We start from the raw sequence: 18,652 nt of genomic DNA on the forward strand, positions 1-18,652 counted from the left end.
TTCTTGCTTCTTCTTCAGACTTTTTGTTCACTGATATCCTGTTGTAAAAATTAACCTTGTTTTAACGGGCATTTTTTTTTTCCTGAAATTTGTTTGCAATACTTATTTTCATAACACACTATCCATTTTTATTCCTTCCAAATACAAATCTGCATTGGTCTGACTTTATCAATTTCCAAACCAAGTTCTGATGATTGTAGATTTCTTTTTTGGTTTGTTTTTTAGAGATGTATACCAAACACAATGTCACAGAATTGGGAGGAGAGAGTTTTTATCCTAAGTACTTCCATGATGGTTAGGTTTCTTATTAAGGAGTAGCTCTAGTCAAGTCTACTAACGTCAAGTTTTGATGGGTCTGTCTGAAACCTGATTTGCTATTTTTCAGTTGTGGAGACAAAGACTTTAAGATAATGTGCCCAATGAGGTCTAACTTTGATATATAATTGTTTCTAGAAAATCTGACTCTTAAATAATTTACAGGCCTTTCAAGTATGCAATATTTGATGATGTCTCACTTTTACTAGGCAGGCGTCCTATGTAATATGTTTCCTTTTCAAAGCTTTTTAAAAATGTATAATGGCAACTTAGCTTCTTCTAAATGTAAGGAAAGAACAGTACAGACCCCTGGTTCCACTGAAACTGGATTAAAGAATGAAAGTTTATCCATTAAAATGACAATTAAGCCAAGTTTGTAATTTTGTAACCTTCACAAAGTTGATCTGGCTTCCCTCTCTGAATAGATTATTGAAATTATTAATGCTATTGTTAAATTCCTAACCAAACTATGATTAAAACTACTTCTCCAGAATTGTTGAATGCTACAATATTGTGAGGATCATATGTATTTTGTTTATGCAGTTTCACAATAGAAGAGCAGATAGAAAAAATACTCAAAGAGTTATTTAAAAGATAACAAATGCTTACCACTTTTTTATTGTTAAGTAGAAAATAAAGTCAAAATTAACTGAACCTTTCCCATATATACCCTTTACAAATCTCATTATACTTAGAAATTTTCAGGCTAACTCACTGTTGACAAAAAGTTGAAGGTTCATCTCTAGGCCTGGGTCTAACCAACATTGTTATAAATGGTTCCCTTACCTTTGAATATCACATAGAGGAGGTAGGGAAGATCCTCACTGAATCAAAACTGGGAGAAATTATCTTATTCAACCCATGCCAGTTACAGCTATTTATTAGGTGGCCTGTTGTATTATTTGGCAACTCTAATTGTGAAAAATGTTATGAGTTAAAATTTTATATATCTTCTAACTCCCTTCCTCCTATTCTTGTTTCTCTCCTTGAAATAGCATAGAAAAAAATTGTTCCTTCTATTTGATAACCTTCAAACATTTAAAGATAGCTCTTACATCTTTATCCTTTTCTTCCTAAGGCTAAACATCGTGTTGTTTGTGTCACATGGCTTTCAGCCTCTATGGTATCCTAAATGAGTCTCTCTGAGCCCCTTGTGTAAAGGGGCTATGTCTTTTATGTATAATATTTATGCACGTAAATGTAAATTTGACTAAATTTCTTCATTAACTGTTGGACTCTACTTTTGGTGTCTTATGTTTGGAGATGCCAGTGGAACTCTAGGAATATTTAAATATTATTAAGTAACAGAGTGTTGGATTTTCCAAAAGTATAAATTAGATGTGCTAATTTTTCCTTAAATGATTATAAGAAGCATTTTAAAAAATGAAAGAAAAAAAGTAGCTTTCAAGAGATTGGGAAAAATGTCTGGAGGTCCCATATTGATCTACAGGATACAGGTATTATACTCACTTATGAAGATTATTTGACATTTAACCTAGATCTGAGAGCACTGTCTTATGGTTCTTATTAAGAATTTGGGTTCCTCTAGTAACAAAAAGGAGCCCTGGTGGCACTGTGGTTAAGAGCTTGGCCTCCTTGTCCTTCTAGTACTACTCACAAAATCCTAAAAGTGTAGTTAAACCCAAATACCTAGTGCTAGGTGAGGGTTGTGCTATCTGTCTTTAGAGGTCTTCAAGCAATGAATATGTTGAAAATGATAAAATTTATATAGGTCACGTGACATTTAGGAGTCAAACCAGTTATTCATACACCTACACAAAAGTGACTGATTTTTTTTTTTAAGCTGAAGGAAGAGAGGATCTAAATAAATGCTGCTTAGAAATTATTTTTCTTCAGGCAGTGGGAAAAATTGCTGATGCATAGGAATTTGCATTTCTACATTGATTTAAACCATCATGTTTAACCTTAACTGTTAATTTTACTCAAAATATTTCTATAGAACACATGTATTTACCATAATCATGTTTTAACTTTTAAGTCCACCATAGTTTTAGATATGTTGTTGCTCATTGAGCTCATAATTTTATTTACTTTTCTAATTTAAAGTTTTTTTATATTTATCCAAGCTCTATTTTGTCATGGTAGCAGGTTTATCACTTGTCACTTTCATTAAAGAACAATTGCTGGATGTGCTCAGATTCCATTTGAATTGTGTGTGTTTGTGTGCATACTCCCACATGTATGCATGTTCACTGCAGGGGTGGAAATGTTTTTGAATTATTAAACACCCCCCTATTGGCACACTGAAGTCTGAAGTGCAAGAGTGAGATCAACTCCAAGGCAACTGTTTTGTTTTTTTTTGTGTGTGTGTGAACTGATTTTTGCCTACAGTGAATCAATTTACTGCTGTCTCATGCGTACAGGAAACCAATAGACCTGCTGTTTCTTTTAAGTTACCAAAGCTCATTTCCTCTCTGCCCAGCTGAGGTGGACAACAGCCCAATATCAGTAACTAAGAGGTTATCATGACCAATAAAATTGGAGCCTGCAGTTGCAAGTACTTTCACTGCCATGGAAAACAAAACAAATTCAGGAGCTATTCTTAAGTTTTTCTACTTTTAAGCAAGCAGACCTATTCCAAGGTAAAGGAGCAACGGTTAAGCACTTGGCTGCTAACTGAAAGGTTGGCAGAAGAAAGACCTGGCCATCTGCTTCCTTAAAGATTAAGGCCAAGAAAACCCTATGGGGCAGTTCTACTCTGTCACATAGGGTCACTATGAAGTGACATCGACTGGAGGGCACCTAACAACAACATTTCAATATAGGAAAGTCAAGCAAAGGTTTTTATTCATCTTCCTCTGAAAGTCTAGGTACATTTCTCTGAGTGTTCAACTACCATAATAATATGGTTCATTTTTCTAAAGACAGGATTAATTATATTGCTGTCTTTTACTCCAACCAATAGTTTTTCCAATATTTTCAAATCCAGAATCACCCCGACACAAGAACAAACGAGGTCTCTTGTTGACACCTGTCCACAGTGTAAGTATGAAAGTTCTTTCTGCGTTGAGGATTAGGTGTCTTCCTACTTCCCAACCTTGATTACCGGCCTCCTGGGCCTCCTTGGGCCTTTTCTCATTGCTTTTTCTTTTAAGGATTAAAATCACTGTAGTCTTTCTGCCCCTTCCAATTAACTAAGTGATTTTTAGATCAGAAACATGTACAATCCTTACAAAAGATAAAACTTCTCACCGTTTGGCTTCAGGGGCTGTCACAAGAGAACGAAATGCATAAGAAAATAAGCTTCCACAACATTGGTTGAGATTTAAAAAGTCTGCTTGAAACACAACTGAAAATCCACAAGAGGGAGATCCTTGCTAAACCGCCAGAAAATAACTCACGCGAGGGTCTGGAGAGAGCCTCAGGAGGAGCCACTGCTGGCCTCGGACTCAGGCAGAAGGGATTGGTGTATATGGGGCTGGGGACAGCTGGAGGGAAAAGCGCGATGGGCTTCGTGACTGTGGCAGCGAGGCGTGTGCTCGGTCTCAGACCGTGAACAGAGGCAAGGGGCTGTTGCCAAAGGGGAGTACAACACTCGCAGTTACCTCCTAGTAGTCCCTGAGATACTAGGGTGGGAGTAGTTGAAGGCACTTCCGCTTAGCAACCCCACGCGGTTGCTAAGGAGGGGGGCAGCAGAGGGAATGACCCGGAAGTAGATGTGTCTGTTCCTCCCTGCCGGCTTTCGGTCTGTCCTAGCAGCTGCTCCGCGGGCGCCGGCCTGTGGGCGGGGCCAGCGCTAGCGGTTCCGGTTCGGCTCCCGCTGCCCCTCCGCTCCTTTCTTCCCCCCTCCCAGCCCGCGCCTCTCCTCCCTCCCGCTCCTGGGAAAGAGAGAAGCCACCGCTGCGGGCGGGTAGAGAGCACTCGGCGCTTCCGAGAGGGGACCGCGCCCGCCGCACCTGAGCCTGGGAGCACGGCCGGACCAGGTACCCACTCCGGCTTCGACGTGGCCTGGGAAGCTGGGCTCTGAGGGAGTGTGTTGTCTGTGGAGGCTGGCTGGGGGCCCTTCCCCCGGGCGGGGTGGGGGACGCCGGGATCCCGGGTGGGGCGCAGGCCGGCGTGTGTGTCTGTGAAGGGTTGCGGTGGCGGAATGGAGGGGTTAGGGGACACCCCAGGCGGAGAGTTCCGGGTGGCAGGGAGGAGGCAGGCGGCGGAGTCGCCCCTTTGGAGTAAAAGACTTCGGCCCGTGCGGACGGGGAGTTTGTGCCTTGGAGGGCTTGTGCCTTGGAGGGCTTGCTCTGAAAGCGGGAGCATCCTCCAGAGCCGAAAGGAGAGGACAGATCTCGGCCGGGTTGCTGGGGCAAGCCCATGCTTTCATTGCCCGCCTCTTCTGTCCAACCCGCTGGGACGGAGCTGAGCTTCGAGGGTCGCGGGGTTCCGAGTCGCTGGGCACGGCGGGGAGCCGCCCTTGGCGGAGCTAGGGTAGAAGAGTGGGTAAGGAGACCTCACTCCACCCAACTTCCGTGCGCTTCCCCCACTTCCTTTACTGTTCCCACACCCCAGCGTCCTGCAGGAGCAGTGCCCCCCGAGTGGGTAGGCATCACACCGTAAACGAAAGAGGGTTTGTTGTCCCTAAATAATTCTTCAGATGTTTGGGAAGTGCCGGAATGCTATGTTCAACCAAGACTCTCAGCCCGCTATTGAATCTAGTATAAATGATCTTAAAAAAGTGCAATTCTGAAAGGCAGCGAACTATAGGCTAGTTAGGAGTAGCCTTGTATAGTACATGTGTGTGTATAATGACTGGTGGAACCGTATAGACAGAGGTCTAGGCGAGACATGTTGAAGCAAGCCTTTTCCAACCTCTTTCCTACCTGCCAGTAAACCTGCTCTAGTTTAAATGAAGCAGAAAGATCCTCTCCATTTATATTTGAATCAGTGCCTGAATTTCTAGGTACTGTGTGGTGATTGATGTCTCAGAATAGATATGGGAACATTTGGAGAGACAAGAATCTCTGCTGTTGAACCTGCCTCTTAATCTTTTAAGGAGATAATTGGTCAAGTGGAAATATTGGCTTTGAGGTAGGTAAATCTGGGATAGAGCCCAGACTGTGCCACTTGCTGGCTGTTGATCTTGGGCAGGTGGTGGAACCTACCAGACCCTCATTTTTCTCATAAGTAAAATATGTTTCTTACTAGTATCATAAAAAGGCATAATGTGTTTAAATAATAGCCCATTTTTAAACGTAAGCACCTTGGAGTTGCAAGATGAATTATCATCATTAATCTTAAACCGTCAATGGCAGCCCAGTTTTGTGGAACAAAGTTCGAGACAGGACGGGGACTGGTTTACAATATTCCAAGACATATTTGTATACAACAGGACTTTCACTGGGTTCTAGAAGCTGAACATTAAGTGGCATGAAATTCAGATATCAGCAGAATATGTGCATTTATTGAATTGAGCAAGGTCTTTTGTGGTGTATCCAGTATGGGTTGATAACAAGAAAAACATTTTAAAAGTAGTATATGTAAATCTTAATTAAAATCACGTGTTTCTTTGAAGCAACTTAAAATTGGGGCATAAAGTAGTAAATAGTTGTAATTTCAAGATTAAAATCAACATCAGTAGCACGATTCGCCTTACTTAGATTTAAACTCTTAGCAAAACTTATAGAATTCTTATATGTATAATACTCTATAAAATAAATGGAAATGGAATAAATTTCTGCCTTTAAATCCTTCATGATCAGAATATAGAAATAAATCTGAGAAACATTAAGTCTTTATATTCATTTGTTTTGTGGATACAGTGTAACCTATTATATGCCAGCTTTTCAGCTAATACAGTTTTTGATGTAAATTTTAGTATTTTTAATTTTTAAATGTACTTTATATTTAGACAAAGGACAAAAATCAAATAACTTGCTTTAATAATAGATATTTTGTTTATGTGAGAATTGGGTGCAAAGTTTGTAATTTGATATTAATTTTGGAATACCTTTTAGAGAGGTTTATAGGTATGTGCAGGGAGCCCTCATGGCACAGTGGTTAAAGCCCTCAGCTGCTAACCGAGGTTCCATTCCATCAGCTGCTTCACGGGAGAAAGATGTGGAAACCTAGGAAAACCTATTGGGCAGTTCTACTCTGCTTTACAGGATTGCTGTGAGTCGGAATCGACTCCACGGTAACAAGTTTTGTAGATACATGCCTAAATGTGAAAGAAAATTTCAAATGTATTTCTTCCCCATGGTTCTGTCTTTTAAAGAGTTCAGGTTATGTTTTGCTACAGTTATAGGTTTTTTTTTTTTTTAAAGTTAGTCTACTTTCTAAATGGCTCTCCTGAGAGGATGAAGTCTTTAGCATGTACCAAGCCTTTTGCTATTTTTCAATTATCATTATTACCTGTTGTGTATAAACTTTTTATTGTAGTAAAAATATATTTAACAAACATTTGCCATTTCAACCTTTTTTTTTTTTTAAATAATATATTATTGTGTTTTTGGTGAAAGTTTACGCAGCAAATTAGGTTCCCATATAACAATTACTACACAAATCGTTCAGTGATATTCATTATAGTTTTCACAATGTGTCAACATTCTCAATTCCATTCTGGATGTTTTGTTTCTAATAATCTGGCTTCCTTGTCCCCTTACCCACTTTAGGGTAGTTGTTGACCGTTTTGGTCTGATGTAGATGATTTAGAGTAGTTGTTGACCATTTGGTCTGATATAGATGATTTTTTGAAGGTCTGTGGTACTCACTGGTAATATTCTTTATTTTATGACCAATCTGTTATTTAGCTAAAAGGTGACCTCAGTGTAGTTTTGGTTCAAGGTTTATGAAGTATCTCAGGGTGGTCGATAACCTTGGGGAGTTCCCTCGTCTCAACTAGTTCAGTAAGTGTGAACTTTTTAAGAATTTGACTTCTGTTCCACATTTTTCTCCCATTCTGACAGGATCCATCTATTGTGGCTGTTAGCGGTAGCTGGGCACCGTCTAGTTCTTCTGGTCTCGGGGCAGATGAAGCCAAGGTTCTCGTAGACTGTTAGTCCTGTAGGCTAACTTCTTCTCTGTCAACATTTCTTACCTGTACAATTCAGCGATAACAATTACATTCATAATGTTGTGCAACCATCTTAACTATCCATTTCCAAATTTTTCCATCACCCTTAACAGAAACTTAGAGCTCCTTTAGCATTAACTCTCCCTTTCTCCTTCCATCCTGCACTTGATAATCACTAATAAACTTTGATCTCTATACATCTGCCTATTCTAGATATTTCATGTAAGTGGGGTCATACAATATCCTTTTGTGATTGACATTTCATTAAGCATAAAGTTTTCAAGGTTGTTCCATGTTATAGCATGTATCAAAACTGTATTTCTTTTTATGGCTGAATAATATTCAGTTGTATGTATATACATTTTGTTTGATCCATTCATCTGTTGATGGACATTTAGGTTGTTTCCACTTTTGGCTTTTGTGAATAATAATCTGGTGAACATTGGTGTACAAGTACGTGTGTGCATTCCTGCTTTCAGTTTTTTTGGATATTATGTTAGTTATTTAGTGCTACTATAACCAGAATACTGCAAGTGGGTAGCTTTAACAAACAGAAATTTATTTTCTCACAGTTTAGGAGGATAGAAGTCCAAATTCAGGGTACCAGCTCTGGGGGTAGGCTTCCTCTCACCGTCAGCTCTGGAGGGAGGTCCTTGCTTCTTCTCTTTCTGCTCCTGGGCAGGCTTCCTGTGGCATGGTATCTCCCTTCCACCATCTCTGCTCTGCTGCCTTGTTTAATTTCTTTTATATTTCAGAAGAGATTGACTCAAGATATACCCTAGACTAATCCTACCTCATTAACATAACAAAGATAACCCATTCTCAAATGGTATTATAATCACAGGCATAGATGTTAGGATTTATAACACATGTTTTTAGGGGACATAATTCAATCTGTAACATTCCACTCATTGAACCTCCAAAATTCACATCCTTCCTCCATGCAAAGCATTCACCCCATCATATTATCACAAAAGTCTTAAATCAGCTCCCAAGTCCAAAATCTCATCTTCTGAAGCATCTTAATCAAATATGGATGAGACTTTAGGCATATTCCACCTTGAGGCAAAATTCCTCTTCTCATGCGAACTCCTGAAATCTAGAATACGTGTTATCTGCTTCCAGAGTACAGTGGTAGAATGGGCACAAGGTACACATTTCCATTACAAATGAGAGAAATTGACATTCTGCATCCCACTTTGAAGAGTGGTGTCTGGGGTCTTAAACGCTAGCAGGCAGCCATCTAAGATGCATCAATTGATCTCAGCCGACCTGGATCAAAGGAGAATGAAGAACACCAAGGACACAAGGTAATGATGAGCCCAAGAGACAGAACGGGCCACATGAACCAGAGACTACATCATCCCGAGACCAGAAGAACTAGATGGTGCCCGGCTACAACCAATGACTGCCCTGACAGGGAACACAACAGAGAACCCCTGAGGGAGCAGGAGAGCAGTGGGATGCAGACCCCAAATTCTCATAAAAAGACCAGACTTAATGGTCTGACTGAGACTAGAAGGACCCCAGTGGTCATGGCCCCCAGACCTTCTGTTGGCCCCAGGACAGGAACCATTCCCGAAGCCAACTCATCAGACATGGATTGGACTGGACAATGGGTTGGAGAGGGATGTTGGTGAGGAGTGAGCTTCTTGGATCACGTGGACAGTTGAGACTGTGTTGGCATCCCCTGCCTGGAGGGGAGATGAGAGGGTAGAGGGGGTTAGAAGCTGGCGAAATGGACACGAAAAGAGAGAGTGGAGGGAGAGAGCAGGCTGTCTCATTAGGGGGAGAGTAATTGGGAGTATGTAGCAAGGTATATATGGGTTTTTGTGTGAGAGACTGACTTGATTTGTACACTTTCACTTAAAGCACGATAAAAATTGTAAAAAAAAAAAAAAAAAAAGTAATTGGAGGGAAAGAAATGATAACAGGCACCAAAAAAGTCTAAAACCCAGTGGAACAAATTACATTAGCTCTCAAGGCTTGAATACAAACCTCTGTTCTCTGAGACCATCTGGGCAGTGGCCGTGCTCTCCAGACTTTGCGTGTTGGCAGTGCTCTCTGGATTCTGGGTGAGGTCCATTGGCCCTGGACTTGAGCTCCGCCTTCTAGGTCCACTGGGATGAAACCTTTGCTCCTAGGCTTTGGGCTGCCCCATCTCCTAGTCCATCTGAATGACAGCCTCACCCTCTTAGCTTTGGCAGGCTCTCTTCTTCTGCCCCTTGGTCATGGCAGCCCCACCCCCTCAGGTTTGGGCCGTGGCCCCATTCCCCTGGCACTTGTGACCAGCAACCCCACACTCTGGAAGCCAATTGGTGAAGATCTGTCTCTTCAAAATCTAGGAAGCCTTGGCCCCATCCTTTGAAACTGAGGCAGCTCTGCTTCCTATGCTTCTTCCAACAGTTCTGCTGATCTCAAATTACTCCAAGGATGGTTCTTTTCTTTTCTTGGAGGGCAACAGATGTACCTCCTTTGGTTTATTTTGTGCCTGTCTAATTCCAAGAGTTATACAGGTTTCTTTCATTTTGTATTGTTCCTTTGCCCTACAACATAAGCTGATGGGTTTTCTGCTGTGGTAGTTGGTTAGATCCATTGGTCACAGGCTTAATCTCTTTAACAAAAGATTATGTAGCCATGTCCTTGGTGAACATTCTAGGACATGTGTCCTTACTTTGTACAACAGAACTTTCCAAATCTTTAAGTTCTGTTTTCATTTTGCACAGTTCATTTTTTAAAATAATTTTTATTGTGCTTTAAGTGAAAGTTTACAAATCAAGTCAGTCTCTCACACAAAAACCCATATATACCTTGCTACATACTCCCAATTACTCTCCCCCTAATAAAAACATAAGATAAAATAAATTTTTTTTAATGAGACAGCCCGCTCTCTCCCTCCACTCTCTTTTCGTGTCCATTTCACCATCTTCTAACCCCCTCTACCCTCTCATCTCCCCTCCAGGCAGGGGATGCCAACATAGTCTCAACTGTCCACGTGATCCAAGAAGCTCACTCCTCACCAACATCCCTCTCCAACCCATTGTCCAGTCCAATCCACGTCTGAAGAGTTGGCTTCGGGAATGGTTCCTGTCCTGGGCCAACAGAAGGTCTGGGGGCCATGACCACTGGGGTCCTTCTAGTCTCAGTCAGGCCATTAAGTCTGGCCTTTTTATGAGAATGTGGGGTCTGCATCCCACTGCTCTCTTGCTCCCTCAGGGGTTCTCCATTGGGCTCCCTGTCAGGGCAGTCATCGGTTATAGCCGGGCACCATCTAGTTCCGCTGGTCTCAGAATGATGTAGTCTCTGGTTCACGTGGCCCCTTCTGTCTCTTGGGCTCATTATTACCTTGTGTCCTTGGTGTTCTTCATTCTCCTTTGATCCAGGTGGGTTGAGACCAGTTGATGCATCTTAGATGGCTGCTTGCTAGCGTTTAAGACCCCAGACGCCACTCTTCAACGTGGGGTGCAGAATGTTTTCTCAACAGATCTTATCATGCCAGTTGACCTAGATGTCCCCTGAAATCATGATCCCCAAACCCCTGCCCCTGCTACACTGGCCTTCGAAGCATTCAGTTTATTCAGGAAACTTCTTTGCTTTTGGTTTAGTCTAGTTACAGTTCATTTGTAAGTCTCCTTCCTCTTACATTTTACTGTAAGCGGCAAGAAGAAACCACGGAGCCCCTTTAAGATCTTGCTTAGACATCTCACCAGCCAGATACTTAAGTTCATCACTTCCAAGTTCTGCCTTTCATCAGACATTTGAACATAATTCAGACAACTTCTTTGCCACTGCATAAGAAGCATTGCCCATCCTCCATTGCCCAATCACATGTTCATTGTTTTCTTTGAAAGCCTCACCAGAAGCACATTTAACATCCGCATTTCTAGCAACAGTCTTTTGCTGGAGCCATATATATTCTCTAGGATGATGGAAACTTTCTCTCTAGCTCTCCTTGCTTCCTTCTGAGCCCTCACAATACTTTCCTTGATATCCATAATTCTACCAACAATCTCTTCAGGGCAGTCTAGGCTTTTACTCATAGACACCTTAAAACTCTTCACCTTAAAACAGCCTCTAACCATAACCCAATTCAAAAATCACTTCCACATTTTAGGTTATCTGTTAGAGTAACACCCCTCTCTTCAGGTACCAAACTCTGTCTTGGTTACCTAGTAACAGAAATACCACAAGTGGGTGGCTTTAACAAACAGAAATTTATATTCTCACAGTTTAGGAGGCTAGAAGACCAAATTTGGAGCGCTGACTCTAGGGGAAGGTTTCTCTCTCTGTCAGCTTGTCTCCTCTGGTCTTCTGCTCCTGGGAGATCTTCATGTGGCTTGGCATCTTTCTTCCCCCATCTCTGCTCTGCTCTTGTTCAACCTCTTTTATATCTCAAATGAGATTGACTCGAAACACACTTACACTAATCCTGCCTCATTAACATAACTATTCCCAAATGGCATTATAACCACAGAGGTAGAGGTTAGGACTTTTACAACACGTGTTTTGGGGACACATAATTCAATCCATAACAGATACATACTTTGGAGTAGAATTGCTGAGTTATATGTTAATTTTGTGTTTAAACTTTTGAGGAACTCCATTTTTTATCATCTTTTAAAGCTTTCTTTGGTAAAGCAACCAGAAACACCCATTTTCTTCCTATCTTCTCATAAAACTGATTAGTAAACCATTTATTTTGGTATAGAAGATAAGATATTAGCTGTTAGAATAAAAAGGTCTGTCTAAATTGTATGCAGTTAATATCGACTCTTAGAGGTAGTGCTTTTCTTGATGATCTCTTGTACTCAAATAAAATATGTGGCTATTCCAGGTACCTTTGCAGTTTTCAGTTATGGAATTTGCTTGTCAGGATATCTAAAAATGACCAAACCTTCTTTTAATATCCATCTCTTGAATGATCTCAGAAAGTTTTACTGAAGTTTGGGAAGGTTTACACACCACGTACTAGAATCATATAATGAATAAAATACAAAACTAGGAATGAAACAGCTACTGTGGAAACGTTAAGCTATGTCCAGGCAGTGCTTTCTCTTTACTCAGTCCAAGTAAGCATTTTTCCAGAGCCCATTTCTATTTCAGATTATTTTTTTTATGGAGATATGATTTGATCTTTAGTTAGGGTAAGTAATCATTGTATCCAGAAAAAGAGGCCATCAGACAGATTTCAGTATCCCCAATCTTGATAGAAACTACTTCAGTGGCTTTAGGTAAGTGGAAGTAGATTATCCTGAAAGAACTTCTGAATTTGTGAAATGATGGTTTTTCCCTTTTTAACATCTTATTTGTTTCTACTTATAGAATCTTTGAGAAACTGAGGGAGGGGCGACAATGAATTTACTCCAGAATTAACATTTTAAGTTTTGTAGATTGCTTATTTGGAAACCTTGGATTTTGACATTATTGGGATTGTGTTCAAGATGGACTTATGAAAAAATATTAGGGATATGCCATCTGTTTCAGATTCCTTATTCCCCCACTTCCTTCGTGTTTCGTGGCTTTGAATTCATCTGATTATTTTTCAAATAGAAAAATCTTTAATAGATTTAGGTTATATGATTTTAGCTATATTAACAAACATGTTACTAAAAAACTTGCATTTTTATATTGAGTTATACAGGATGACCAAAGATATTGGTTAACAGTAATTGTTACTTCAAACTCTCTGAATATTTGGTAGCTTCGTTTATCTTTAGTTGTTGTCATTCACTTATTAAACGATTTTTGTCAGTAGTGTTTACCATAGTGCACTTGCTAGTGGAAGTTGCTAAAAAAGTGGATATGGAGGTGTTATAATACATCTTTACCTGGTATGTTTAACTAACCAGAAGAGAAGCTTCTGCTGAGGGGTTTTGATTTATTGATAAGCTCATTTAAATTTACTCTTTCAGCAGGGGGTTTTGCCTCACCTATATGCTTGTAGCTATAGCTTTCATCTGCATGTGTACCATACAGTTCATAGGGCACATACTTGGCACTTTTCAGTTTGGATTCTTAGTAAATCCTAAGGACAGGCTTTTGGCTGTATTGAGCTGGAAAAGATCATAACTTGTTGAGATTATTGTTGGTACCTAGCATGGACCATAAAGAGCCAGGCATCTTTGAGAAATATTAAAGTAGAACTAGTATGGAGTCCCAGAAATGGCCTAAAGAGAGAACCATCTGGGTAAAAGAAAAACGATGCTTGGTGTATGGCAGAATGTTCTGGTGAGGTCGGAAGACAGATGGACTGTTCCTACACCACTGTGGTCTGTCCTTCTCTCAGAAGCTCCAGGTGGGCAGTGTAGTACTGGCAGAGGCTGAGGTATCAGGGATAGAAATTGTTCTCTAATAATCTCTCACTCATCACAATGGGGGTATGTACATACTGGGTATAGAGGGACTGTCTTGGAGTCAGCCACGGCCAGAGAAGCTGATTGGACAGGTAGTGGTTGCCCTCGCCGTCTTAGAAGACTTGGTGCCACGCTGCTCTGGGTGCTCTATCAAAATGCCGTGTAGATTTACTGAAACAACAGCATTGGACCTACATTGATCTCTGTTGTTTATACATTCTTTCTTAGCCTAGAAAAAGGGGTGTAATAAATATAATTTGTTGCCATAAATGAATGAAGTGAAAATGTTTACCTTTTGTTTTTGTGTTTGAGTGTCCATGATAATCACCAAATCTCATTTTAGCTCCTTCAGTCTAAATTACTAACTGCAGCTGCTGTCAAGCAGCTTCCCAGCTGGGTTTCTTCTCCATTTCCTAGAGGTCGTACCCTGATGGAGGTGTCATTGAGCAGAAAAATCGCCAATGCCAGGAAGAAGGCAAGGGAATAGAAAATTCAGAAACTTAGCAGCCCTTAAGTGATGGGAAGCAGTTTCAAGATACAAGTATTTAATTTATGTGATTTTTCTTATTATATGTCCATAGATAGAAAACATACACAGGTAGTCCCTGACTTAAAACGTATTTGAGTTACAACAAACTGCACTTATGTTTTGGGATTCTTTTTGTGCATCTTATTGTTACCAATATGTGCTACATGCAATGTTAAAATGTATCTAAGTTTATATGTAATCTTTCCAGCCCCTAAGACAAACAACGGATTTATAAAGATACTCATAATAAGCAATAATAACGATAACTTAAAAAAAAAAAAGAGGTATTCGACTTACATCAGAACTCATTTACAACAGAGTTGTTGGAGTGGAACTACCTGTAAATTATGCTAACTCACAGTGAAATGTAGGTTTTTGTATTAAAGTCTTCTAATTTTTTTCACTTTACTAGAATTTCTGTACTCTATGGAGAACAGTTCTACTCCGACACATAGGTGGTTGCCAAGAGTTGAAATCAACTTGATGGAAACTGGTTACTGGTTAAAGTGGCAATATCTGCTCTTTGAGACTGTAGATACCTATTGAATTTTTAAAAAATAACTAAAACTTTACATTTTAGAACAGTTTTAGATTTACAGAATAATTGAGTCAAACAGCGTAGAGTTCCATATACCTCCTCACTCCCCTACCCTCACACACAGTTCCCCTATTTTTAGCATCTTGCATTATTGTGGTATATTTGTTACAATAATGACTCAATATTTATATATTATTATTAATTATAGTCCATAGTTTAAATTAAGGTTCACTCTTTTTTTTGTTCTATGGGCTTGACAAATACACAATACACAATGACGTGTACAGTTTCATACAGAATATAGATAAAAATCCCCTGTGATTCACCTTTCATCCCTCCTGTTTCCCCCCAGTCCCCTGGCAGTCACCGATCTTTTACTGTCTATAGTTTTGCCTTTTCCAGAATGTCATACAGTACATAGCATTTTCATACGGGCTTTTTCACTAAGCAATATGCATTTAAGATTGCTCCATGTCTTTTTATGGCTTGATAGCTCATATCTTTTTATCATTTAATAATATTCCTTTGTACAGAGTACCACAGAGTCCCTGGGTGTCTCAAATGGTTAAATACTTGACTACTTGCCAGTAGCTGTTTGAACCTACCCAGGGGCATCTTGGAAGACAGGCCTGGTGATCTGCGTCCAAAAGGTCACAGCCTTGAAAACTTGGTGGAGCAATTCTGCTCTGCACACGTGGGGTCGCCATGAGTCAGAATTGACTGATGATAACTAGCAACAACAGCATAGAGGTGTCACAGTTTATCCATTCACCTATTGAAGGACATCTTGATGATTACAAATAAAGCAGCTGTAAACATTTGTGTGCAGGTCTTTGTGTAAACCTGTTTGCAACTCCTTTGGATAAATACTTAGGAGTGCCGTTGCTGTATCTGTAGTAGGTCTACATTTAGCTTTGTAAGAAACTACTAAACTGTCATCCAAAGTGGTTGTACCATTTTACATTCCCATCAGCAATGAATGGGCATTTCTATTTGCTGTTGTCAGTTTTTCGTATTTTAGCCATTCTAAAAAATTTAATAGGTGTGTAGTGGGATCTTATAGTTGTTTGAATTTGCAGTTCCCTAATGACATAGATGGAAACCCTGGTGGTGTAGTGGTTAAGTGCTACAGCTGCTAACCCAAGGGTTGGCAGTTCAAATCCGCCAGGCGCTCCTTGGAAACTCTACGGGGCGGTTCTACTCTGTCCTGTAGGGTCGCTATGAGTCGGAATCGACTTGACAGCGCTGGGTTTGGTTTGGTTTGGAATGACACAGATGTTGAGATCTTTACACATGCTTATTTGCCATCTGTGTATCTATCTCCTTTGGTGAGGTATTTGTTCAGATCTTTTGACCATTTTTAAAATTTGGTTGTTTTTCTTATTGTTGAGCTTTTTTTTTTTTTTAAATTATGCTTTAAGTGAAAGTTTACAGTTCAAGTTAGTTTCTCATACAAAAATTTATACACACATTGTTATGTGACCCTAGTTGCTCTCCCTATAATGGGACGGCACACTCCTCCTTTCCACCCCAAATTTCCCGTGTCCATTCAACTGTTGTTGAGCTTTACGAGTTTTTTTACGTACGTTGTATACAGGTGTTTTATCAGATATGTGTCTTGCAAATATCTTCTCCCTGTCTGTGGCTTGTCCTTTTATTGTCTTAACAGTGTCTTTCACAGAGATAGGTTTTTTAATTTTAATAAAGTGCAACTGACCAATTTTTTTCCTTCATACGTAGTGCTTTTAGTATTCTGTCTAAAAACTTATCACCAAGCCTAAGGTCATCTAGATTTTCTCCTAGAAGTTTTATAGTTTTGCATTTTACATTTAGATCTAAGAGTCATCTTGAGTTAATCTTGGTGAAACGTTTAAAGACTGTGTCTGTGTTCGTATTTTTGCTTATGAATGTCCTATTGTCTTACGGGTTTTTTTTTCTGTTCGAAAGGTGTTAATGTGGCATAGTTTTGTTTTTTAAATGAACTAAAATGAATAAAATAATTTGTGGGAGTGATTTTTAAATGAGATTTTCCTGACAGTCTTGGATGTAATTAGATTCTTGTTAAGAGTCTGGGTTTACCATTCAAAAAAGTTGATTTTAGATCTTTAGATGTTAAGTGAAAAGTGCTTAATGCTGTGTTGGGGGTCCTACTAGGGCATTAGGAAGTGTGAGCTAAATGTGGTACCAGCCATATGACAGTGGCAGGTGGTAAAGAGGCTTGAGAGTAGGTCCAAATCCAGAATTTTTGGACTGTCACTAAACGTTAGGGGACATCACCACTTGCATTGTACTGTCGTGCCGTGTTTGAGCTATACAGATTTCTTGGCCACCTTCTCCAGTGTTCGCTGCTTACTATAGGGTCACCATGAGTTGGAATCGACTCAACGGCAGTGGGTTTTTTTTTTTTTTTTTTAATTACAATTGTTGGGAACCCTGGTGATATAGTGGTTAAGTGCTATGGCTGCTAACCAAAAGGTCAGCAGTTCGAATCCACCAGGTGCTCTTTGGAAACTCTGTGGGGCAGCTCTACTCTGTCCTATAGGGTTGCTATGAGTTGGAATAGACTCGACGCCAAGGGATTTGGATTTTGGATTACACTTGTTGAAGACTGTCCAGAAGCTTGAGCTTGCGAAGTGTGAGTGGGAGGAGACAACATGGATACTGCTATAGTTGCCTTGTTATTTCCAATTCTGACTCAGGGTGGGAACAGCAATCCTAAAAGTAATAGAATGCTTTCCTGAGACTATTTTTCATGTAGTCTAAGTAGTTACTGTTGGCTTTCAGTTGGCTTTACAACTGTCCTGCCCTGGACTTCTAGGACACCTTCTATTTTCCAAAACATCTTAACTGTAATCAATATCCCGGCATCCACATTTTCTGGTCGTCTAGGATATGATGCAAGAATTGTTTAATAGCTCTGTTTGGTGGATTTTTGTTTGCTTTTTCACCTAGTTAAACGTGAACAGATTCTAGGAACTATTTGTATGAAAGCACTTAGATTCTCCAAAGATAGATGCTCTCCAAATCAATCAATACCCAAGCTTACTTTGTGTTTAATGGGATCCATCTGGTTAATGCTTGTGTTTCTTGATCTTCAAAGATCGTAGAATCATAAAGCTAAAAGAAAACATGGAGATGGTTTAGTTAGACCCTTTTATTTTATAGCTGAGAATACCTAAACACAGAGTCTAAGTGACTTGCTCGAGATTGAATAACTAGTTAATGAGTCAGACTGAAACCCAGGTCTTCTGGCTCCCAGTCTTATTTCTGATATACCTATACCGATGTTTTCATTTTAGTTAATGAATAAATTATGGTTTATAAGAAGTAAATTTTCCAAGAAATTTAAATGGTCGATTAAACTATCACAGTATTTCTTAGATCCAGATATTTGATTGAATTCTTAGTTAATGTCTAAAGTATTGTGTATTTTTTTCAGGTACCAGGTGTCATTGATCTTTAGTTAAGAACAAATTTGTTGTGTTTCACACTTAGAAATCAGCCAACTCAAAAATAATGACCGTATTATAGCCTGTATTTAGCAAGTACACATTTGGTTGCATTTAAATGAGTCTTAATTTTTTTTTCCTTGGCATACTGGAGAAAATCTGTCAATATTTAATGCCGTAGAGCAACAGTGGAATTCTGCTTTCACGTGGTGGTGTATTTATAAAACTAAAGTGGACTGTTACGTAAAAACTGAAAGTACAGATTAATTTAATATGCATCTGGTGAATTCAGGGCTTGATGCACATCTGCTGAGAAAACAAATCATGGAACTATTCAGAGCTTTAACATCTTTAAATATGTGTGCTTGGATTCTCCGTAACTGTATGGAAACAGCCTTTAATGGATTTAGCAAAAGCCATTTGCTCTAAGGGAAGTAACTGTGG

At 39.7% G+C, this 18,652-nt stretch overlaps 1 protein-coding gene across 1 annotated transcript in view; it reads left to right on the forward strand.

Moving 5' to 3' along the window:
• Positions 1 to 4,058: 4,058 nt before the first annotated feature.
• The window catches only part of CSNK1G1 (casein kinase 1 gamma 1), a 154,768-nt gene continuing 140,174 nt past the window's right edge, over positions 4,059 to 18,652 (forward strand). Inside the window, 1 exon segment of the mRNA XM_010598038.3 lies at positions 4,059 to 4,259. The gene's annotated coding sequence lies outside the window, so the exon portion shown is untranslated.

Source organism: Loxodonta africana, chromosome 13, assembly GCF_030014295.1.
Source record: "Loxodonta africana isolate mLoxAfr1 chromosome 13, mLoxAfr1.hap2, whole genome shotgun sequence".
NCBI classification, from domain to species: domain Eukaryota; kingdom Metazoa; phylum Chordata; class Mammalia; order Proboscidea; family Elephantidae; genus Loxodonta; species Loxodonta africana.